The following is a 26256-nucleotide window of genomic DNA, read 5'->3' as shown; positions in this document are numbered from 1 at the left end:
TATTTATTTATTTATGTGACATCTGTTTACCGAGCAACTGGGTACAAGCCTATTTTCACCAGAGGCCCGGGGAGAAAAGCTCCACAGTATAATTTAAACAGAAATAGAAGTCAACATAGGTTACAATTTGTGGAGACAATAAAATAATCAATAAGCAAATATAAAGCAAGCAATAAAGTTGAGCATACATTATGGAGAAGCTAGAGGAGAGTTCCTAATATGTATGTTTGCTCAAAGCTGCAGTGAGTTAGACCTTCTACCCTTGCTCTATGTTTTCCAAATACCTGATGAGAGACTACAAAAGATAAGTGCTTATTTTCAACTTTCTGCACTTCTGATTAACTAAAACAATATTGGCTACATATGTGTTTGTTTAAACTGTGCACTGTATTTTACTGAATTTTTTAGATTGCTAATTGAAATCCTCTTACAACTGTAATTACTGTTCATTTGTTTGTTCTGTTCATTTTACTTGTTGCTGCACTTGAAAAACATTAGCATAGACTAGCTTCAGGGTTGCTGAATCTAGTACTGACTTGTTGCTCCACTTGATAAACACTAGCATAGACTAGCTTCAGGGTTGCTGAATCTAGTATTGTTTGCTACCTTTGGAGCTTGTAAACAATTAATCTTTTGTCTGGAGAGGCCTAGCTGTGCCCTCATGGTAGGAATATACAGTTTGGTCTGATCTAGCTAGAGTTACTGTTGCAGGGTTATGTTTTGGGTGTTTTGATTGGATAATTTGAGCTTTGCCTGGTTCCTGTTTTTCTGCTGTAATGAGTTAAATAGCCAGTGTTTGAACCAGTTTGTGCTTGTGTGCACATGTTTGTTCTTCACACAGCATCTCAAACTACTGTGCAGAGAGATTGCCAGTTACAGACATCTGCTCTCTAGTCTTGCAAATATTATTTAAACCAGAGCTCTTTGCTCCTAACCCTATTAATACCTGCCCTTGCTGTATTCCCTTTTCAACTGTTATAGGCAGACCAAGATTATTCCTAGGACCATGAACTGTCAGTTTTCCTTCTTTTCTGCTAACAGCCTGGTTGACATGGATCTACTGAGGTAGTGTATCAACTGCCTCATTTACACTGATAACCCCCTACTTCTAAATCATTCATGTACCATTTACGAGAGGTGCACCTACATTATGACTCTGGAATCACAGACCTCTCATGCAATAGATAGCAATACAGAGTGGGTTGTCAGACCACCTACCACACCTCCTACTCTAAAACACAGCATACACATAGACCAAACACACAGTACACATAATGACACAAGCACAAGTGTCTCACCATAAAAGCCCATAAGGAAATGCACATCCACTCCAAATATTTTAGTCATAGGAGACTACACAATGAGACACAAAGATGTCCCCCTCACCAGGCTGAACAAAGTGAAAGTCACAGTCAGCTGTCTATCTGGTGCCAGGATTCATCAGATAAAGCAGGCACTCATGTCTCTCAACAAGTACAATTATGATTCGGTCATAGTACATGCTGTTGTGAACAACCTGAGATGTATCTTCCTGGACTACATGAAGAGAGATATGTTTGAGCTCTCTGATCATGTGTCACAGGCAGGTATGTCCCTAGCCTTGAGCAGCAAATTACCCTCGCATAGCATGATACCACAATATAAACAGAAAATCATCGACTTCAATAATTGGCTTAGTTTCGTGTGTCATTTTAAGGGGATTCAGTTTTTCTCAGCCTGGGACGACATGACTGATAGACCTCAATGCTTTCCAGAGATGGTCTTCATCTGTCACCCCTGGGATTTTGGCTACTGGCAAAGGCTCTTGCCATCCCCACAGTGCCTTTTTTAGGTAAAGTCATAAGGACAAAACTCCCAAAGTAAAAATTTCATCAAAAAACAACGTTGGGGTTATGCTGATAAATGCTAGGAGTCTTAGCATGAAACTGCAGTCACTGGAAGCAGCCCTCACCTTGGAAGATTCAGATATTTGTGCAGTCACGGAGACCTGGTTCAAGGCTGTGGAGAGCATCCCAGGTATATGGGGTTACACTTCCCTCCACAAACTGTAGGTGTGAAAACTAGAGGTGAAGTATCAATATTCATTAAAGGTAAATACACCTCCAGATTGGTTAAACAGTATGATTCCCTGGAGATACTTCGGGAGCAATTAACTGTTGGTAAGACACCTATTCAAGTCATTGCCAACTACAGGACCTCCTCCATGAATCAGAACACTCACTATGCCTATTTGTATCTACTTGAGTCTATCAAGATACAGCCAAACATCATGGTTTTGGGTGATTTTAACAACCCATCCATTGACTGGGTAAATTACTCATGCTCCAACTCACCAGTCTAAAGGTTCCTTGACTATGTTAACTGCAATGCCCTGAACTAACTGTTGACACCCCAACAAGGGGCACCTACATCCTTGATCTGGTGTTTACCAATATGGGGACTGCTGTAGCACCCCCACTGTGAGGTCTTTCTTGGTGAGATCTGACCACAAATCAGTCTCTTTCAAAGTAACTTTCACACTTGACCCCCCCCCCCATCAGTAACTAGACTAAAAAACTTCTACAAAGCAGATTATACCCTCTTATGCGATGGTATAAATAGATTCACTGCACCTCCCCAAATAGATGGAACTGGCAACTATGCTGAGTGCCACACCAATGCTTTATACAAACACCTATATAAACATATTGACACAGCTGTACTGGATGGGACCAAAACAAGCAATTCAAGGAAGAGCAAACCTGCCTGCTGGGCAACTGCCATTGACAGGCTTTACAATAAGAGGAAGAAAGTGCTGTCTTAGAGTAAGAGGGAGAATACTCTAAACTGGAAGCACTCCCAACTTGGCTTAAACAAGCAAATAAGACTTCTTGTGAAGTCCTACAAAGCAAATTATGAATCCAAATTAGCTTCCTCAACTAAGGACAATCATAAGGCATTCTTTAGTTACATCTGTAATCTAAAAGGAAAGGCCCAGATTTGCACCAAACCACTAGTTAATGATACCACATATACTGAGCCTGGGGACATAGCTAACCTGTTAGTTGACAGGTTCTGTGAAGAATTCACTCCCCTGTTTCCATTACATGTACTCCATGACATCCCTACCACCTGTCCGCTACCTTGTATCTCTAAATAGTAAGTCATAAATGCCCTAAGGCCAAAACCACAACATCTATGGGACCTGATAACATCCCTGGCTGCATCTTACATGAACTCCAGCAAGAAATAGCAACACCACTGGTTACTTTTTTCAATCATAGTCTAAGCACTGGCTTCATCCCAGCTGAATGGAAAATGGCTAACATTATCCTCTTGCACAAAGGTGGTGCTTCCATTGACCCCAGGAACTATAGACCTATTAGTTTGATGAACCTTATCTGCAAGGCCATGGAGCGAATCATCATGGACCTTATCAACAATGATATAGGTAATCTCCAAACACTTGACACTACTCAGTTTGCATTTGACAAGGAAGATAATGCCTGTTAATCCTGGTGGATTTCTTCGAGACACTCACCATGGTACTGGATGAGGGGAAGTCTATGCATATACCCTACCTAGACTGAGCCAAGGCTTTTTAGACTATACCCAACTTAGGCATCATTGACAAACTCATCCAGTAGGTATCAACCCTTATATCATTAGGATCACCAGCTGGATCACTGACAGAACCCATGTACAACCCATACAGTCAAAATAGGGGAATCCACCTACAACAGCAGACCTGTAACCACTAGTATTCCACAGGGGTCAGTCTTGGGACCTTTACTATTCAGAATCTATTTCTCCATAGTACAGGCAAAAACTAAAGGTCTGTGGCTGACAAAGTTTGCTTACGACTACAAACTGTGAGCAGTCATAGAATCTCAAAACAATGTCAACATCGTACAAGAGGGTCTTATGCAAAAAAATGATTGGTGCCACCAAAGTCACAGCCTTAAACTCAATGCAAAAATGTATTATTAACCCCTTTCAGTAAGGGCGATGTTCTTGCTAACTACCACATCAATAACAATGCCCTAAGTACAAGCTCCGTGTTGGGAGACCTGGGCACACAGGTTGACAGCAACCTTACATTTGATCACCATATCTCCAATAAATGGAAAGAAGGGCTTCTGTATTGCTCATCTCATAAGTAAAGTCATTGACTCCAGAAAAAAATAAGTTATAACTTCCCTGTACTCTTCTCTCATCAGGCCAATAACTGAGTACAATTCCCCTTTTGGTATGTACCTTTCTAAGCACCTGCAGCAAATGAAGAGATCACAAAGGTTCCTCACAAGGAAAATTCAAGGTTTTCAGCATCTTTCCTACATGCATTGGCTGAAATCACTGTCAGTTTAGTCTGTTTCATACAGGCTACTCAGAGGCGATCTCTGTCTTGTGTATAGGGCAATTCTCTGACCCTGCTTTATTGGAAATGCTACATATCCGCAAGACAAATTGTACATGGGTTACTCGCTCTAAAGACCTTAACCTAGTATGTGACATTAATAGAACCTGCTGGAGTGACAGATTTGTCTCCCAGAGGTTACCACAACTTTGGAACAGACTCACACTTCATTACAAACAGAGCACTTCATTGGCCCTCTTCAAACATAATCTGGACAATTGGATGGGTAACAATAAATTCACCTTGGGGGTTCCATCTGTTTTGCTCTTGGACAGGGGAAATATGTGCTGATCGTGAAAACAAGGATAATGTGGCTAGGCTTTTAAAGGCCCTAAGGCCATTAGCCTAGTAACCTCCTATGATGCTATGCTCCTATAATAATGTATGAAAAATATATTACTGAATAAGTAATAAGTCATAAAAACTATATACACTTTCTAGCAAGAGACTTAGTAAATTTCTGTCATAATTTCTGGGATAGATAAAGGTTAGTGTAAGAATAGAGAGAAGACCATTAGAGGGTTAAGGAATTATAAAAAAAGATTAGGCTAGAAAGTAGGTAATGCAGGAGGGGAAGTAGGATAGATCAAGAAAAAAGTCTATTAAGACTGGGGAGAAGAGAATGGAAAAAAGTACTAAGATAGCATGGAGCATGGGCAGATCCAATTATTGGTTAGATGCTCTTTCAGTCTAGCCTTGAAGGGATAGTAGTGAGGCATAATTCTTATTGATTCAAAACTGTTATTTCATGATTTGGCAACATGGTGAGAGTACAGACTGACAATGTTAGATCTTTGAGGTTTATAAATATATAGCAGATACTTGTGAGAAGGGCATATGGCACAAGATGGAATATAGTGTTGAAGCAGTGATGTAGTTTGTGAAAATCTGGAGTTGTACAGTATTTTGTGTGCTAATTGATTAAATGTGAGAAGGTGGGGTAGTTCGAGTCAATTTAAGGACTTGAGAGCAGAGCAATGGTGGGAGTAGTGGGCTTGGCCTGTGGCAAATTTAGCTATTTTATTATAATATTGGCTATATTGGCTAAGTTTTGCTTTGAGGGAAAAGTGAAGATTGGTTAGGATAGGTGAAGCATATAGAAGGGAGGATAAGAGATAGGGAGTAGAAAGGGTTATGCTTGCAGATTTGGAGATGAATTTCTTAGCCCTATACATTGTGCCCAATTTTTGATTTTATTTTTTATGTTGTTGCTGATATGCAGGTCAAATTTAAGATAGTTGTCAATAGTTACACCTAACAGTTTTGTGTGTGAAACTACATCAGTTGAAGTATTGTTAGATGTAATAGCAAAGTTAGAAGTATCGTGAAAAGACTGTTTTGGTAAAAAAGTAGAAGTTTAATTTTTGGAGATAAGCGGTAGATGGTTGTTGGCAAGCCAAGACTAATAGAATTGAATGCTTCTTGATTTAAGCTCTGTAAATGAGAAAGCTTCCTGCAGGAGCAGGTTAATGTAGAGTCATCAGCGTATTGAATTAGGGTGGCTTGTTTGGTGGCAGTATTAAGATAGTTAATAAAAATGTTCAAGAGGCATGGACCTCATATTGAGCCTTGGGGTACATCAGTACTCACTGGTAAGCAAGGAGAGAGGTTAGAGTTCCATTTGACATATTGATATCTATTAGAAAGATAGCTACTGAACCATTGTAAGGATGTTTCAGTTAAGGCCAGAAAATATAGTTGGGATAAGAGCTTGGGGTGGGGGATAGTATCAAAGGCTTTGAATAGATCTAAGAACAGAGAAGAGACAACGTTTCCCAAGTCACAAGCTGTTTTGACAGTGTCTATAAAGAATAGTAGAGCAGTGATAGTGCTATGTGCTGGTCTGAATCCATGCTGGGTGGAGGAGAGAGAAGATTATTGTCCAGTAGGTATTGAAGAAGTTGTTTATGGATACATTTTTTTCTAGAAGTTTTGATAGTGGTGAAAGAATAGCAATTGGCCTAAAGTTAGAAATTTCTGTGGAGGTGGTACCTTTGTGGACGGTAAGGATGAGGGATTTTTCCCACAGGGAGGAGACATAAGCTTCCCTAATCAATCTATTAATGATTATAGAGATGAGGTAAGCAATTGAGTCAGCGACCATTTTTAGGACATTATTAGGAAAATTGTCTGCAGAGGGGGAACATGGCTTGAGCTTGCACAAGAGGGTTCTAATGAAGGAAGTGGACATTGGTTGAAGGGGAAATGTGGAGTGACAGGTAATAGAAGGCTGAGAGAAAGTAGAGGAGGGAAACTGTTAGTGAAGGAATCTGTGCTATTGATGAAGTAAGAGTTAAATTGAGATGCTATGTCAAGGGAGGTACTATCACAGGAGAGTTGAGGGGAGGACTGACTTCCTGGGTGTAGGATTTTTTTTGTAGTGTGCCAGGTTTTTTGATTGGTTTTGTGCTGATCTTGTGGCTTTTCATATAATTGTTTTTTACATAAATTAACCTGTTTCTTTACAAGGTTACACAGTGCTTTGAAGTGCTGTAAATTATTATGAGTCTTATGTTTTAGGTAGGTTGTCCAAACCTTGTTTATTTTTTGCATGAGTTATCTGTTAATAGACAGATAGCCAGGGAGTATAGCTGATTTTGACTCTTTTCATTCTTTTGGAAGCTATGAGATTCTTGGAATTTTTTACAGTTGATAAGCAATTTATGAGGTTGGTACTGAGATGTTAATTTGGCTATTGATGTTAAAGATTTATTTTCAGTTCTACCCCATGATATAGATCTGGAATAGTTTTCCACGGCACTTAATACTTCTGATAAGTTGAATAATAGATAGATCAGAAACTTAAGCTTATTTATGGAATTGGTTTTATATAATAATGTTGTCTTTTTCAAAGGAAAAGTGTTTAATTCAAGGGGGGGGTAGAGATGGGTGTGGCCTCAGCACCCATATATGCTAATATTGTTATGTGGTTTTGGGAAACATATTTTATATTTAATTCTGAATATTACCCCAACATTAAGTTTTATGGGACATTTTTGGATAATATATTTTAACTCTGGCAAGGTAAACATCAAAGATCAAAACATCAAAGATTTGATGAACTTTTGGTATACATTAATAATACTACTGAATTTCTGATATTTTCTGATGAAAAAATAATTAGGAAATTATTGTTTTGATGTAATGATATATGAAAATATGCAGGAAAAGAAGTTTGAATCACCTATTTATCATAAGCTTGCATTTTCTAATTCCTATATGCTCTTTAATAGTTACTGTTTTTATAAATAAAAGTATAGTTTAGTTAAGGGACAAATGGTTAGTCTTTCCCAGATGATATAAAAAAATAGTAGTTTTTTGTTGAAATGAATGTACCTAAAAATATGTTAATAGAAAGATGTTACCCAATGGAACTCCTCGAGATGGTAGTAAATGAGGTATTAAATAAAAGAGAAGCATTATTTAAATGTATTCTAAAAGGAGGCATTTAAAATAATAATGTGAATAGGGACAGTAAAAGATTTGAGAAAGCTATGATATTACTGCTTAGCCATTGTGGTGGGGAAATAAAAGCAATTATGCCTAAGAATTGGAAAATGCAGATTAATCAATACCTATATTTAAGAAATAAATTGGAAAATGATAATAATTTTGTTTTTAAGAGAGGTAAAAATTTAAAGAATTTGTTTGAATCTATTTACAATATTAAAGGAGGATGTATGATGAATCTATGTCAAACTTGCTCCTGTTGTCCATTTGTTAATAAACCTGACATAGTAGAAGTGATTAACTACCCAGGTAAGATTCACTGTAATTGCAATTACAACTGTAATACTGCAGGAGTAGTTTATTTAGCTTTATGTGAAACATCCCCAGCATTTTACATCAGTATGACTGAGACACCCCTAAGATGAAATATTTATAAGAGTCTACATAGTTTACATAGGGGAGATAATAATAATGCATTGTGTAAGCATTTCACACTTTGTTTACTTTGATAAATTTGCTTTTTTTATTTTATAAAAGGTTACCGTCCCCCCACACACACACACGTACTCTTGGGCATAGGGTATTATGTTACCAGTCATTTTTGGAGGCAACTATTTTTCCTGGATTAAATTTAACAGCCTCTATTAATAGTGTTTTGAAGATAACACCTACAAGATTTACTTTTCTGATGTTAATTTATTCTGATAAAGTCCTGATTCAATAGAGGATGAAAGTGCTTAATAAAATTTATAAAACTTATATGCTCAATTCATTTTGGTTCTCTTGTGCTTTGGCCAGTCAACATTTTTTTTATTGGTTTGGTTTTGAATTACTCTGACTGATTTGTGGTTTTATTATTTTTTAAGTTATTTTTTTGAGACAGACTTTATAGCCTATACATTTTTTAATCATTTTTATTTGAGTAGGGATGGTGTTTGGAGATGTAACGGGAGTATAGTGAGTCCCCCAATGAATTATTTGCTTCAGTAGTGTTTAGTAGAAATGTATTACCAGAATGAAGATCTCTTGTGGGGTTGTAGGACAATAATATATTTTTTAATGCAAGGCATTGTTGAGGATAATATATCAGTTTGTATGCCATAAATAGCTGAGAGTAGGTTATGTAGTTGTTAAGCCCTAGCCAGTTTAGCTGCTTTTAGGCTTGCCAGTGGTTGGCTTGATGTGCAGTGTTGGCAGCAAATTTAGCTACTTTGTTGTAACAGGAAGCTAGTTTGGATTTTAAGTGTACAACTCAGGTTTGTAAGGATGGGGGGGCATGTAAAATGGTTGGAAGTAAATAGGATGAGGGCATAGTTTTTCTTGTTGCTTCTGTAAGATACTATTTTATAGTATAAAGGGAGCATATTTTCTGGCGGGCCTTTTTAATTGCTTGAAGAATATGTTAATCATATTTAAGATTGCCATCTATTACAATGCCCAGTAATTAAGTCTGTGGTACTACCTCAATTTTAGTATTATTTGCATAAAACCAAGAAAGATTGCTTTTGATGGAGATAATGTTTTCTTTCAGTCCAAATGTCTCTTTTTTGATAGTGAAAAAGCTGATACACTTGATCAAAAATCAGCTGATCAGAAACTACCAACTTTTTCACCATAAGATCATGGCACAGTGGGGTCAGGAAATATTCCCTTTCCCCACTATAGTGTGATCTCATGGGTGGTGCAGTAAGGCTTACCCTCCTACAAAAATACTGACTGAGTTTTTTTGTTTCAATCTATTGTGAATCTGTTTTCTGTTTTGACCATGTGAGGTCATTGAAGTTAGTTTATGAAAATTGCATTCTAACTAGTGTTGATAATGATACAATTAGATTATATTTTGCAAAGCATTAAAAATTCATGGATATATATATATATATATATATATATATATATATATATATATATATATATATATATATACACACACACACACACAGTATTGATAATGATATCCATTAGATTTTATGCTTTGCAAAATATAATCTAATTGTACCATTATCAACACTAGTTAGAATGCAATTTTCATAATGTTTGTACTTATATATATATATATATATATATATATATATATATATATTTTATTCCTGTTTCTTTCCATTTGACATGCAAAAAAGTTGAAACTAACTTCAATGACCTCACATGGTCAAAACAGAAAACAGATTCACCATCAGCTGAAGCACCCATCTATGTCCCAGCCCACCACAGTAGCCTCCACACACCCTGCCTTACCTGCTCCACCAGAGGCTAGTACAGTAGTACCTGTCAGTAGCAGTGAGAGCAGAGGTGACACATTTGTCACTAATCTGCAGATGGCTGAGTTTGTGATGGACATCACTGACATGAGATTGGCTGCCTGCATCTGCCAGATGGAGCACAATCTGGCAACTTGATGAATTTCTTTCCTGCCCAGCTCTGCCTCCATCCTCTGAGCCAAGATCCAGTGCTGACAGGATACAGGGTGAATAGTAATCTGTCACTGTGTTTCAGTTATCACAGACTGTATCTGTGATCTATGAATACCCAATTATATCCCACAACCTGTTGTTCTCCTACTTTTGCTCATGCCCACCCCTTTTGGTTTTACAATTCTTCCCTCACCATTGTACTCCCTTTATTTGCATAATGTCTCATGCAGCATTGTGTTCTTCTTCATTCATTGTTACCCCATATCCTGTTAGATTTGTTTGTCTTTCCCTAATATTCTAATCCATCCCTTTGCCTTCCACTTCTCTTATTTCCTCCACCAACTTTCCTCTGTCTTAAAAAATGGACATCTATCCCACAAAAAAGAAAAAGTATATGCCTCTTACCCCACCTCCATCCTGAACATTCTTTGCTTGCTCACCTTCTATCCTACTCCCTATATGCTTCTCCTTTTCATCTGATCAAAGAAAAGTAAACTCCCCACACATGCCCAAAAGCGGCTTATAAAACATTCTTCTTTTTGTGGTCATACAGTGCACAATTGGTCATGAACAGCACCCTCGCTACCTGTATATAAAAGATGACAAATGGCAATTCTCACTGTAAAGCAAAAATTAAGACAGATTGATCTCATGTGCTAACTGTGCTGCCACTGGTCATACAAATATGTTGAGCACCATTGCAGAGCAGTTGTCAAATATGAAATGAGGTAAAGCTTATGCCTTTATTCTGACTGCTTCCATGGCTCAGCTTGTTCATGACAGCTGATCTTCTCATGCAGTTATGTTTTATTTTACATTTCTGCCTCCATTCTGTGTAAAATTCCCCTGATATGTGTGTATTTGACCACTTCCAAAGTAGCTCATCTTGCTACAGAATTGCACTGAAGAGTCATGGGTTCAAGTCTCTTAAGGGCTGTCTTGTGATTTCTGCTTCCATTCTGTTCAAATGTGTCAATTCCCTTATATGCATTTCCCTGCCCCATTAAGTATGGCTTCTGCAAGGGCTGATTTTGTTAATGCTTTGTTTAACATCCTATCACTGAGAAGAATAAGGGATTACAATTCTTGGAGGCCTGATTTTTGCTTTTTGCTTATAGTCTATTCTTGTATAACATTCCTACGAGATGTGTTTCCCTGACACCTTCAAAACATCTTCTGCAATGACTTACCTAATGTTGTGATTAAGAGACTGTTACTGAAGAGAGTCATGAATCCCTTGTGATCTGTTTTGATTCCAATTTCAGTCTGTTCTTGCATAACATCCCCCTAATGTGTGTTTCTTCTGATTATGTCAATATGATTTGTGGAATAGTTCACCTTGTTAATGTTGTGTTTAAAAGGATGTCATTGAAGAGTCATAGGTTCATATTCTGTGATGTTTCAAATCTGTTCTAGTTCAACATTTCCCTGTTCCATTAAATATTACCTCTGCAATGGGATCGTCTTCTCTCAGGATATATATTCTGTTTGTCATTACACCTAAATTATAGTACAAGTACTCTAATTAAATAAGGCTGTGAAGAGGTCAGGACTGGTGTAGGTCGGTACATCATGTTACTTTACTGTAACCCACATATCATGTCAGAGTTTCACAATGTCTCTGTTCAAGTATTACAGATGAGTATCTCTATGTTTGCATCATACACCTTCTCCATTGTGTTCTGCATCCTTGCTGAGGTCACCAGCTATCTTTGTGGTCCTTTGCCATTTTCTGGTGTTTCCATTGCTGTAGTATCACCTTTACACTCAGCCCTTTGCAATGACATTTTTAATTTTTCCATATGCATTTTTCCGCATGTCTTTTGTTTTGAGTAGCAACTATATTTCTACATCTTAGTATTACTATCTGTACTCATGGCCTTGTGATGTTTGACCTAGAAGCCTGGATGCAGTCATTGCTTACCACTGCTGCTCGTACTCTGACCAAAGCTTGTTCTAACTTGAGCCTACTGCAGATCTCTACTGTGGCTGTGACGGAAAGCTGCTCATTGTGCACACTTGTAGAACTGGAACTCAGCAAACCACAGAATGACCAGAAGAACGTGAGCACTCCAAAGGGCACCACCTTTATTCACAAACAGTTAAGCTCTTTCCTCTCCACTATAGAGACTTCCTCAGAACAAAAATCATAACCTTACCCAACCAAGTTAAATACACCCATAAATTATTCAATTAAGCAACAATTAAAATCCTTAAAGCAATATCAAACTTCCAATGTTAACATAGTTCACCACTTTGTTTTAAAAAATTCTTAAAAACAAGATTTAAACAAAATGTTACATTGTTTTATATTAAAAATGTGTTTATATAAATTAACAAACCAAAAACAAAATTTTAAAAGTTTTTTTTAAAAACCTATGTTCTCAAATAAACTAACCTGAAATTTGATCAAGTTTAAGAATGGTAGCAATACTAATGGTTTCATTGATGCCTGGAAATCTAGAGGCATCCATAAGCAATTGCCATTTTAGTTCCATTACATCCAAGTGCACATCCAAAATACCCCCATTTTCATCCTCATTGAGGTGTTGCAAGACCAGAAATTTGAAACAATGTGTGGTATGTTTGCTTATGTGCCTATATATTGCACTAGTTACCCTACCATGCTTAATGTCACCTAAATGTTCTCCCATTCTAATTTTCAATTTCCTACTAGTTTTACCGATATAGAAAATGGGAAATTTCTGACATTTAGCCATATAAATCACGCTTTTACTATTACAATTGTAATGGCCCCCAATATGCAACCTATGTCCATTAATTTTCACATAATCTCCAGTTTCAAATATGTGTGGACAAAAAGAACAAGCATTACATTTAAAATTACCCACTCTTCTATTTGTCTTGTGTGTAGATCTCACCCCCTCGAGAATGTTCTTAATACATTTATCTCTTCTAAAAATGTACTTGGGGTGTTTTCCAACTTTAGAACCTATACCTGCATCATACTTCAAGATATCCCAGTAGTCATTTAACACCTCAATAATGGAGTTGGCCATCCCATTATATGTTGGCACTAAAGACAAGTTGAAATCCTCCTTTAAATTCCTAACACTATTATTTCTAATGAATCCAAAGCCCAAAATTGGTTTGTATACCCCATGCCTGTGCTTAAAAATAACCTCTCTAGTTAAATTTTCCAAAAGCCAGCCAGGATATCCCCTTTGCTTGAACATTTTACAAATAAAATCAAACTCAATCAAAAAATCAGCTTCTGAACTAACCATCCTAGCTGCCCTTATCAATTGGCCTTTTACCACTCCTTTTTTTTGATAATCAGGGTGGCAACTCCCATAATCTAAATACAAATTTGAAAAGGTTTTGTTCCTATGTATTTTAGTTAAGAATTTTTTCCGGGAATAATCAATGGTTAAATCAACATCTAAGTAAATAATGTGTTCGTTGTTGTATTCAAAGGTGAATTTGAAAAACTCTACAGTTCTATTAATATATACTACAAATTCATTAAGACTATCCTCGGTCCCTTTCCAAATCAGGAATAAATTGTCCAGGAATCTGGTGTAGTGTGTGATTTGGTCCTTGTACTATCTATTGAATAAGTACTCCTGTTCCCAGTATGACATTATCAAATTGGCAAAAATGGGGGCACAAGCGGCCCCCATTGCTACTCCTTTAACTTGCTTATAATATATCCCTTCAAACCATAGGTAATTATTTTTCAACACTAAATCCATTAAAACAATTATTTTGTTGATCTCATCTTGATCAAACATTTTGGTTTTATGAAGCTGTTGTTCCAACCAAATAGTCCCTATATCTTGGGGAATAACTGAAAACAGGTTTACTACATCAATAGTAACCAGAAAAACCTCGTTTGTTAGATCAAAACCATTTAACTTATTAATGAAATGCCAGGAGTCCTTACTAATATAATCAAAGAAAGACAAAGCTTTTTGCATCAAGCCATCCAAATACTTGGAAATAAAATGAGTTTTACTTCTTTTACCGTCCACTATGGGCCGAAGTTTCACATTAACCAAGCCTTTGTGTATCTTAGGTATGCCAAATATATTTGGCACCCTAGCATACTCGTTTTTGAGGTAATGGTATTCATCCACATCGATCTGGACCTGGAAGACCATGTCATCCAAAGCCAAATTGATCTTTCTGTATGCCACCATAACTTTGTTAATAAAACTTTCATGGTATGAATCCTCCATTAATATATTACTCATGCTGTCCAAATAATCACCTCTCTCCATGACCACCACCCCACTGCCCTTGTCAGGCTTCATAAATCTAATGGTTGGGTCTTTGACTAAATGGAGCATGAGTTGCTTTTCTTCCTCTGTTAAATTCGAATAATCAGCCTGTGTGTTGTACCTATACATTTTCCTTATTTCTTTTTCACAACTTTTTTCAAACAATTCCTCCATTTTTATTAAAAGGCGGATTAAAAGTACTAGCCTTTTTACATTTTCCTTTTAATTGCACCCCATATTTGTATCATGCCCGAACCAAATTTTTAAATTTAATTTTCTTGTGTATTTCTTTAAATCAATAAGGGACTCCACCAGATTTCCTTTTCTACAGGGGACAAATGTGAATCCTTTTGCTAAAAAATCTGTGTGCTCCGCTTTAATTTCCATTTTTGAATAGTTGTACATTTTAAAATCCCCTTTGGTATTAATCACTATCTCGGGACCCACCATGTTGAATTCAAGTTGTTTATCCAAACAGTCCACCAGTATATTTAACATTTCGTCACCCTGTTTGTCAGTACTTTTAGTTAATGCCATATAATAACCCAGTTGCCAACCCAGGCCCATTAAAAACCTGTTATATAACATTTAAATTGTTTCCAATGGCAATGTCGGAAAAAAAAACCCTTGGCTAGTGTCGGAATAAACAGATAATTCCATAAGTGCGTTGTCAAATTCCTGACCACCACCCTTATGTTTTTCTTCTCCAGCATTTTGTCCAACCTCCCAACCCTCTAGGTCAGGGTCCATTGGCATGGGACTGCCATCCCTCCCATTCTTACTGTCTAATTTTTCATTCTCAGTGCCATAGGTATCACAGTCAGTTCTGTTGACACAACAAAGGTCTCACACTCCATATCCCCCCTCTCAAAGATAACATTCTGTAAATCGCTATACATTTGGCCATTAGCGTTTCCTATTACATTTGTTTCAACATTGTGTATGTCAGGATTTTCGGTAACTTCATAAAGAATACATCCCCCCCATTTAATGAATGAATCAGCACACAATTCAAAATGTCAAATGCTGTACCCATATTGTTTACGGTGTTAATGGCAACAACATTCATATCAAAAACAGTACCTTCAAGTTCGGCAAATTTCTCATTTGTATGACCCACTCCATTTGTGTTAAATCCTTTGTTGATGTCCACAGTTGGAGCCACATGCTCAGCATTACCACCACTGCAACTCAAAAAAACCAAAGGTGGCGGCACCGGATTTTCGCCATATTTTAGTAGTTTTTTGTCCTTGGACCCTTAGGCCTCGCCCCCAGTATCAACTCTTGTTGAAAATTAGAATGGGAGAACATTTAGGTGACATTAAGCATGGTAGGGTAACCAGTGCAATATATAGGCACATAAGCGAACATACCACACATTGTTTCAAATTTTTGGTCTTGCAACATCTCAATGAGGATGAAAAAGGGGGTATTTTGGATGTGCACTTGGATGTAATGGAATTAAAATGGCAATTGTTTATGGATGCCTCTAGATTTCCAGGCATCAATGAAACCATTAGTATTGCTAGCATTCTTAAACTTGATCAAATTTCAGGTTAGTTTATTTGAGAACTTAGGTTTTTAAAAAAGATTTTTAAAAATTTGTTTTGGTTTGTTAATTTATATAAACACATTTTTAATATAAAACAATGTAACATTTTGTTTAAATCTTGTTTTTAAGAATTTTTTAAAACAAAGAGGTGAACTATGTTAACATTGGAAGTTTGATATTGCTTTAAGGATTTTAATTGTTGCTTAATTGAATAATTTATGGGTGTATTTAACTTGGTTGGGTAAGGTTGTGATTTTTGTTCTGAGGAAGTCTCTGTAGTGGTGAGGAAAGTGCTTAACTGTTTGTAAATAAAGGTGGTGTCCTTTGGAGTGCTCACGTTTTTCTGGACATTCATTGTGCACACTTGCCTGACTACTTTCATTTGTAATGAGTGTAGAACCTCATTATGAATGTATAGTAAACAGTGTTGGCATAGCCATGACTCCAGATATGACAGTTCCAAATTCACGGGCATGAGTTCCATCATTTCCAAAATAAACGTATCTGGCAAAAATAACAAATTTTAAAACTTGGTGTTATACATATAAAATGTGTTTGCAGGGACTCTTTCAATCAGCGTTGTCTGATATAGGATATGCCCCTCATCCCAGCTCCTTATACATATATTATCGCTAAGATTTCTATGCACTGGAGTATAGTTGATAATACAGTATCACAATTAACACATATTCCCTAATTTGCACTTCAGTGTTTGCTATTCCAAAGAGAGCATTTATAGTCTTATGACTTTCAGCATCTAATATTTCTCCTATCCTCATTATGTTTAAGTGCAGTTATGGCATGAGAAGTTATCCCTGGTGGCTAGAGTTCCCCATCCCTTGTCTGTAGAATTTCTCTGGTGGCTAGTGGACCCCCAATCCACATCTGTAGAGTTATCCCTAGTAGTTAGTGGTCCCCCAGACCAAATGTTGCACACTGTGCTCATTAGTCTAGGGATGAGCAAAAACATGATAGCCACCCCCCCATACACACACACACACACACACACACACACACACACACACACACACACACACACACACACACATCTAACATTCCCCCTGCCTATTACCCCCCACACACACACACATACTTCAACATCCTAGGCAGGCTGACACACACTCACCCCCACACTCATGCCCTATACTCACTTATACAGCCCCTCCCAAACAACACATAGACATACTAACACACCCTGACCATTAAACTCCATAGCTCTTACCTCTACCTCAATGCATTAGCATTGCTTTTTTAATATCATGTGTTGCCATAAATGGTTGTGCTAAGTTACATAGCCTGAGCGATTTGCTCGTCTTGTAAATGTCTTCCTGTATGCAGTTCCAAGGCAGAACACATATTACTGTGGGGAGAGCAGCTGAGCTATGCTAATTATAATCTGCAGAAATCACACAGAAAGTAACATTAGACATCAACCTTATGTATATGAACAGTAAAATGGAACAAGTTAAGGAGCAGGCTTACTATATACAAAGCACCCAAGCAGTGGTTCTGAATTACTATGGGCCATGTAGCTGAAGAGTCTTCTTGACTTAGCATGTGATGTGTAGCCTAAGATATGCCACAGATATTGTATGGACTGTGCATCTTACCAGTGATATTGGCTTATATTACTGTTGTTTATATTACTGCTGTTATTATAATATGTATATCTGTATTTTTGCTTTTACATTCTAAATGTGTTGTTGTGTAAAATAAAGTCTTTTGTAACTGTGTTTTTTTGGAGCTTTTCTCCCCAGGTCTGCACTGAAAATGGGTTTTTGACCCAGTGGACTTTCCTGGTCAACAAATGTCAATAAATACATACATAATTGTATGGGATCATCCATTACCAAAAGTTCAAAAGATAGATGCTAGAAAAAAATGGATATAGTGGTCTATGAAAAGAAGACAAAAGTAGCATTGATCATTGAAATCGCCACACCCAGTGACTACAATGTCTTGTGTACAGAGAGACACAAAGTCATAAAATATCAGGATTTGCAGGCAGAAGTGAGAGCAATGTGGAAGAATGATACCGAGACAGTTCCAATAATAGTAGAAGCAACGGGTCTTATAAAATAAGAATCTATAATCATATTTAGATATGTTACCAATGCATGTAACTCTGTACGAATTGAAGAAGGAAATATTACTGGGCACATTGTGGGTGGTGCAAAGAGCACTTCTGGCTGACATCGGTATCATAGCCTGAACTTGCACTTCTGAGGATTCAGCTTAACATTCACTTCACGTGTTCTTTCCAGATTTTTGTCATGTTCAACTTCACCATTGCCACCTATTAGAATGTCATCTACTCTAACAGCACATAGATAGCTAAAAAATTTTCTCCATTGCAAGCTGAAAAGACTTAATTGGCAGAATTTATTCCAATGGCATTGCCAGAACTCTCTATCTTCCAAACAGTGTACCAAATGTGTTTAACAATGAAGATTTTTGGTCAAGCAAAATTTGCCAAAATGAACTCTTTGTCTCTAAGACAGAAAAAACAGTGGCATTTGGCATTTGGGCAACAACCTTTTTGACTGTGTGCATTGGATAATGAGGCCTTTTTAATGCTTTGTTCAGGTTTCTTAGATCAATACATATTCTGATATCATCTGAACTTTTCTTATGAGCAACCGCCATGGAGGATACCCATTCAGTAGGTTCTTCTACTGGACAAATTACTCTTAGCTGCAACATTTTGTCTAGCTCAGCTTTCACTCTGCTCTGCATAGCTACTGAAACTTTCCATGCTGGTCTGACAACTGGGCTGATCTCATCTCTGAGTCTAACTTCATGGAGTACACAATTGGTAGTTTTCCTAGTTTGCCTGCAAAAATACCAACATACTCAGAAAGAATAGTTTGGGTAAATTTGAGCTCTTGTCATGCAGGCTTACATGGTGAACTTATTTATTAAATGAAAGCAGTCCCATTTTCAAAATGCCTCTGAGGCCTAATAATGACTGCATGTGTCTCTTGACTATGAAAAATTGCAGGTCATAGCTGTTCCCAGCAGAATAACACAAAGGCACCATTGAACCTTTGGTTTGAATCTTTTTACCACCATAAGCAGCAGGCTTTGTACACTTTGTCAAATCAAGTTGTTCTGCAGCTTTCACTCTAGCAAACATTTCTGCTGACATAACATTGCACTTTGAGCCAGTATCTACACTGAGCTCTACAGGACTCCCATTAATCCAAACAGTACAAAATACTTCATTATTTGCCCACAAATCTACTGCATTGACGGTTTCACCAAGCACAGGCACACCTTCAACATAAAAAGTAAGGTTGCAGCTTTCTAATTGATCAACTCTCCTCTTGGAATGCCCTCTTTTAATAAAAGAATGCACCTTATTTGGTTTACAAAACCCTTTGAAATGATTCCACTTATTCCAAGAATGACACTGCTGACCAAAAGCTAAGCATTTTTCTCATTTGGATTCATGATTTCCACCACAATTACAACAGCTGACTATGAATCTGAGTGGGGGCACATGCTTTAACTTTGCTGACTCACCCTTATGATTCACTGAGCATGCTCTGAAAATTGCTGGAAGGACTCAGTTTCCCAGAGACTGTTATAGTACCTGCAGTAGCTGTCATGTGCTTGGGCCTGTTTCTTTTAACCACGTGCTGCATACTATGAACATGAGCTTTGTCACTGTGCATTCCACAGCTATTTTCTTTTGTAAGCATATGTGTATGCTTTTCTGTAAGCTCATATATCTGACAAATCTCAATGGCCTTATTTAATGTCAAGTCACTATCTTGAAGCAAAATCTTTCTCACTGAATCATTATGTGGCCTTCCATTGTAACATTCATTTGGGGTTACACATTTGTCTACATTTCCATTTTAAGCATTCAGGGTCTTCCCATGTTTCAGCTGGTACCACTATATGGCAGTCTTCCCTCTCCCCTGCAAACACAGCAGGTGCATACACAAATAAAAACTATCTTTCAATGGGCTCTGAACAGGCTAATTTAAACAGAATAATGCTTTTGTATGTGAGTCTGTGTCAGAAAAAGCAGCCTGTATGAAAATATTGTATTCCTGCTCAAATACTCTCTAATTTTCTGCAAATATTGTTATCAAACACAAGTGGTGCAGGTCTACGAAAACCTTATGCTATGCCCACACATTATTGTAAAACACAATGCAAAATTGCCCTTGTAATTATGTAGAAAATTCACACACACCAGGTACTTGTAGTTATATTCAACTGCACAACAAACTCTTCGAAATACTGTACTCTGTGATATATGCTTTGAAACAACTGTAATTTGTGAAATATGCTTTGAAGTTACTGTACTTTGTGAAACAACTGCACTGTAATAGTGCACACAATTGCAAACAATTTGCACACTTTGGATACTTTGAATAGCTTTAGTTAATACAAAAAAATAGCACATAGCAAAAAAAATGGTCGTTTTCCCTTTTTTGTAAATTTTATGTAATTTGGATATTGTTTCAAACATTTTCATAATTATTTTGAATATCTTTATCAATATGTTATAGTTTCAGACATTTCATTTAATAAGAAATTTATCTTGAGCATTCTAAGTGCTTTGTTCTATAGTTATAACAAAATAAATAATTTAAGCAAGTATTAGTACCTGGAATTTGTTTCTGACCTGTTTTGCGAGTCATTTGAGCAGTTGGGTTGAATCTCTCTTGAATATTTATCCAACTTTAACTGGTTGCCTCATGGCTGTAACTCTGGATCCCATTCTGACATCATGTCTCTCTTCCTGTGTGCATTAAGAAGATATTGAGGCTTGGGTGTTCATTTAAGTAGTTTATTGTATACAAATGCATCAGGATGGATAACAGGAAACTTAAACTTAAACAGACTAACTAACCTGACTACATACTTGCATGCTCACACTCTGGCTGGTCATTCAAAATGGCACTCTTGCTTGCATGTGCTCAGTACTTATATGCATGTGCTGACTCACTGTAAAGCTTCTTAAAGGTATATCACACACACTGATGTAAACTATGGACAGTGCAGTGGAGCAGTGTTACTGACTTAATATGGCTAATGCTGTAGATAAGTGGTATTGACTTACTCTAAGTAGTGCAGTGGAGTAGTGGCACTGATTTCTCTTGGCAATGCAGTGGAGCAGTCATGGTGACATGCTGTGGACTGAGCAGTGAAGCAGTGTTACTGTTTTGCTATGGGTCATGCAGTGAAGCAGTGGTGCTGTCTCACTATTTTCAGTGCAGTAGAAAGGTGGCACTGACATACAATGAGCAGTGCCCCCAAGTCGTGCCACTGATGACCTGAAGCAGGACCAGGTCAGACCCTCAGAATGGGCAATGCAGTGAAGCAGAGATAATGACTTACTATTGCAATGCAGTGAAACAGTGATACTGAATTACTGTGGGCAGGGCAGTGAACCAGAGGTTCTTACTCTGGACACTGCAACCAAGCAATGGTACTGACTGAATAATAATAACATCCATTTGTTAGTCAAGTAGGCCCACTGGATATGCAGTCCATTTTCAGGGACAGCCTGGAAGCAATGTCTGGGTAAATAACTTGCTCAGGGTCACACAGTAAGCAAATGAGGGCTGATGGAATCAACCCCCCTACCACAGAAGCCAGAGCTTACAGCCTTAACCATCTGTGCCAACTGCCAGATAATGGCAGTTACTATAGACAGCGAAAGAAAATAGTGTTACTGACAGATTATGGACAGAGCAGGAGAAAAATAATATGGATTTATTTATGACAGTGCAGTGGAACAGCAGCAGTGACTTACTCTGGTAATGCTGCTTACTATAAGATGTGCAGTGATGATACTAACTTATTATGGACAATGCAGTGAAGCACTGTTGGGTCTGCTTCACTTTGTTGAACTCACTAATCATCAGACATCTCTTTATAAAACTGCATTTGTTACAGTCTTCATTTGTCGAATGATCATTTCAGTGAACTTTTTCCCATGGTATGTAACCAGTTGGCCATTATTGGGAATTTGCCCTTTTCCCCACTGTAGTGCAATCTCAGAGTTGGTCTATTTAGTTGAGGGGTGTGGGGGGCACAGCCACCCACCAAGGTGGGTTTTAAATATGCTGTTTATGTTACGCTCGGTAGTTGGCCCACTGTTTACTTACCCTGGGAAATAGTTTTCCTGAAACAATTGATCAACAAATGAAGATTTGACAAACAGGGCTCAATGAAGAGGTGTTCGACAATTAGTGAGTTAGAAGAAGTGGTATAGACCCACACTGTTACTTAGTTATATAGGTAGTGCAGCAGATCCATGTTACTGACATACTGCATGATATGCAGCCAGTCAGGGTTGTGCAGCCAGCTGAGTAGTAGTTCATGAGTTCATATATAGTTACCAAGCATGCAGTTCAGAACAACATTGTACAGCCTACCCCAGTTTCACAGTTGCCCTAGACCACTACCTTGTTAAGTGACTTGCTCAAAATTACAGAGTAGACAAATGAAGGCTGAGAGAATCAAACTGTTAACTACAGAAAGCAGCTCATGGTATTGAATAATGTGGGCCTTGAAACTGGGCAAATATAATGACGTACTCCAGGCAGTGCTGCTGAGATGTAAAACTGACATACTATGGGCAATGAAGCAGAGAAGAGCTACTTGCTTAATACAGACTGCTGTAGCCAAACAGAGGAACTGGCTTACTATGGGTGACACTGAAGTGGAAGGAAGAAGTATGCTTACTATACTTAGTGTATGTGAAGTGTTCTGAACTTTCTCTGTACAACAGACTGTGTAAAGGTCTGCAGATGACTTGCAATGAGCGGCAATATGGAAGAATATCTGAAACTAATGTACTATGACCAGCATAATGAAGCAGTGCTACTGACATATCCAGACAGCAGACTGCTTACCAGGTAGATCGTGAGTAGTTTAGTAAAGCAATATTGATGACAAACTTTGAACTACAGGCCATTTAACAGCCTTCTTATAAAAGTATTATATAGCAAGGAACACAAGCAAGTTACGCAGAATAAGTCAAGTGAAAAGACTTCCATTACGATGGAACAAGATAGTCGGTAGACTTGTCATCATAAACAAAGTGCTAAGGATAACCTAAGCATGAGTTGATAGCCACCTATGAACTTTAGTCTTTACCGGTGCAATAAAACATCCAAATTAGTGCTCAAAGCAGTTGATTGCTAAGTTGATACAAATGTGCATACCCTCACAGTGATAGTACTTGTAGGTGCTGCCTCTTTCTATATATTACATATTGTACACCCCTTCTCTGAAGTGCAGACATACTGCTTTGCATGCTTTGCATCATTTGCCATATGCTGTCAGCAGATTTGGCTATCCTGTTCTCATCTACTTCAAAATGACAGAACAAAACTGCTATCATATTGTTCAATGGTCCGTTGACTGCTCATATATTCATGAAGCTTAAATTATGGTGCCAAGAGCTTGCAATGTCATCTCTGAATTCCGCATTCTGTCTTTTATTTTACTGTTCCTTTTGTTTAGATTTTAACTACCCAGTCACACACTGCCTCTATCTTTTTTAATTGGCTTTTCTGGTCTTGCAGCCCCTAATCCACCAGTGTCTCTTTTTGGTTAACCTAGGATGTGATCTTTAGATGAGTGGGTCTTACAACTCATTAGGAATTTAGCCAGTGGTAGCTGTTGACTTTAAAGTGTCAGGGGGGTCTGTATTACAGCAGGTCAGTAACCTTACCAATGATCAAACAGATGTGGTGATTCACTTTCATCCACAGATTGCTTCAGTAGAAACCCACTCATTATACCCACCTTACTGACTATATACACCTTAGATGTCTAGCTGTAATCAGCACTCCATGGATCCTGTTATTACCCATTAGTCTCCCCAGCACTTTCACAGTGCCCTAATCTCATACCATCCAGACAGATTACTTCTTTCTTGCTTTTTCATACCTTTTTTGAACTTTTTAATCCCTTCATGCTTTTAACACTCTGTAACTGACTAAGACTCCACTGTAATTTAAGTCTGGAGGAAGTAACTGAATTAAGATGGTGGTCTGCTAGGACCCCTAGAAGACACAAAGCTGTAGATGCACTGAGGTGCATCTTAGATTTTTTTTTTAACTTTTGACTTAATAATGATGGCCTGAACAAAAAATCATGAGTAAGAAAATACATTCAGTCTTTCTAGGAATAGTGCCTGCCTTCCTACCTCTCCAAAAATACAGTTATCGTCTGTGTACCATTCTGGTGTTAAGTTGGGATGAAAAGTAAAAGGACAAATGGGCAGAGGTATATATTATACTGCTGAGAATCTGGGAGTGGAAATTAAAGCCACTTGGATAAAATCTCAAAAGAGAAAAGAACTGCACATAGTAGGAATGAACATACAAAAACTCAGTAGAGAACCAAGTGCTGTTACACGTCAACACTGCTCAGTGAAACACTCTACCAATGATTAATTTTTATCATGCACATCCTGCCTAGACAACCATAGACAGCTTCTTAATGAGGTCACTGCTGACCCTTAACTGCTGCAGAAAGTGAAAAAAATATGCATACAACTTCTGCAAAGCTAGCATGCTTATTTTAAGCAAATGACAACAGTGTCAGTCACTTTTAACCACAGACTACCCCTGCATCCAATTAAAGACAACTTTATTGACTGAATATGTTTCAGATACCAGCATGCAATAAAATAAAAATAGCAACAATTGGATAAGGTAATTTATTTACCCTCCCATATAGATGTAACCATCAATTATTTCCCCCATTTATGCCTTCAGTAGTTGTTTCATGTATGCACAAGCAGTAAGTGAGACATTTCCTCCAGCTACCTTGTCAGTAGTTTGCCCATGTAGGCACAAGCAGTAAATTAAACATTTCCCCAAGTAATCCCCTTTGGTAGTTTGTCCATATATGCACAAGCAATTCAGTGATATCAGAATGAAACATTTCCCACAACGGCCTCTTCAATAGTTTGTCCATGAATGCACGTGCACTTGACTGGCATCGAAATGAATCATGTCCCCCAACAACTCATTTAGTAGTTTGTCCATGTATGCAGAAACACTTCACTGACATCAAAATGAAACATTTCCAGCAACAGCATTAGTAGTTTGTCCATATATACACAAGCACTTATCAAAATGAAATATGTCCAGCAACGACCCCTTCAGTAGTTTACCCATGTATGCACAAGCTTTGCAGACTCACATATTCATAACCTGAAAAAAATTCCCACACTCGCGATTCCTCTTCCACATCAACTACTTCCTTCTTATTGGTGACTCAGGCTGCAACAGTCACTTAAGGCAGCCTGAGCCAATAGGAAGGACTCCACTGCATCATGCAGCAGTCTAGTTAGTGATGTTTCTGTCACCGTTGAGTGTTGCCAATCAAAACTTGACTGATATCAGGAAGCCTAAGGTGAGACTGATTTCAAAACAGTCTTGTAATTGTAAGAAGCAGAATTTTTTTTTTATTCAGATCTCCTTGGAACTCCACACATTAATGAAGTTCCAAGCAACTGGAACACAACAAAAAGTCAACTATTACTTTTAATTTAAAAATACCAGTTTACTTTCAGAGTTAGTACATTTCTCTTTTCAGTTTGGGGGCAGCAGCCAATCAGTCAGAGCCTCAAGCTGCACCTGAAGTTAACCTTGTGTCATCTCGAAATTTAGCCAAGGGAATTGAACCCATAGATAGGACTGTAAGCATGGATCTTGGAATCATCTCATTCTTGTAGAAGCTGGTCAAGTCTCTGTCTGTGGTAACATTTAATGCAATGATGTCAGCACTTTGCTGGCACCACATTTTTAAGTGTTAGATGTCCTGCAAGTCTCCTGGTGTTCACCAGAGATTGCACAGACACTAGGATTCCTGAACCTCTCACTGGGATAGGAGAGCTGTCTATCAACTGCTACTTCTTATCGGTGGCAGATTAAGTGCACCTTGGGACATGAGCTATTTTCAAACCATGGGCCCCCACCACACACATTTTTAGCACAATGAATAAATGCATGTGTTCTCTGATTCACCTTCCTGATTGCTTTAAATAATATTCTTGTTTAACAGAGTAATGATTGTTAGAGTGTGTTCTGAATTTGTAGTTTTGAACATTTCTTCCCAGTAAGCAGTGAAACAAAATGTAGGGACAAATAATTACAAAAGTGCCCATTATAGAACATTTCAGCATAAAAGGGCATTCAAACTACTGCCATTATAATTCAC

This window comes from Protopterus annectens, chromosome 9.part0 (assembly GCF_019279795.1).
Source record: "Protopterus annectens isolate FY-2018-M chromosome 9.part0, PAN1.0, whole genome shotgun sequence".
NCBI classification, from domain to species: Eukaryota; Metazoa; Chordata; order Ceratodontiformes; family Protopteridae; genus Protopterus; species Protopterus annectens.
Note: the sequence above shows the minus strand (reverse complement) of the source record.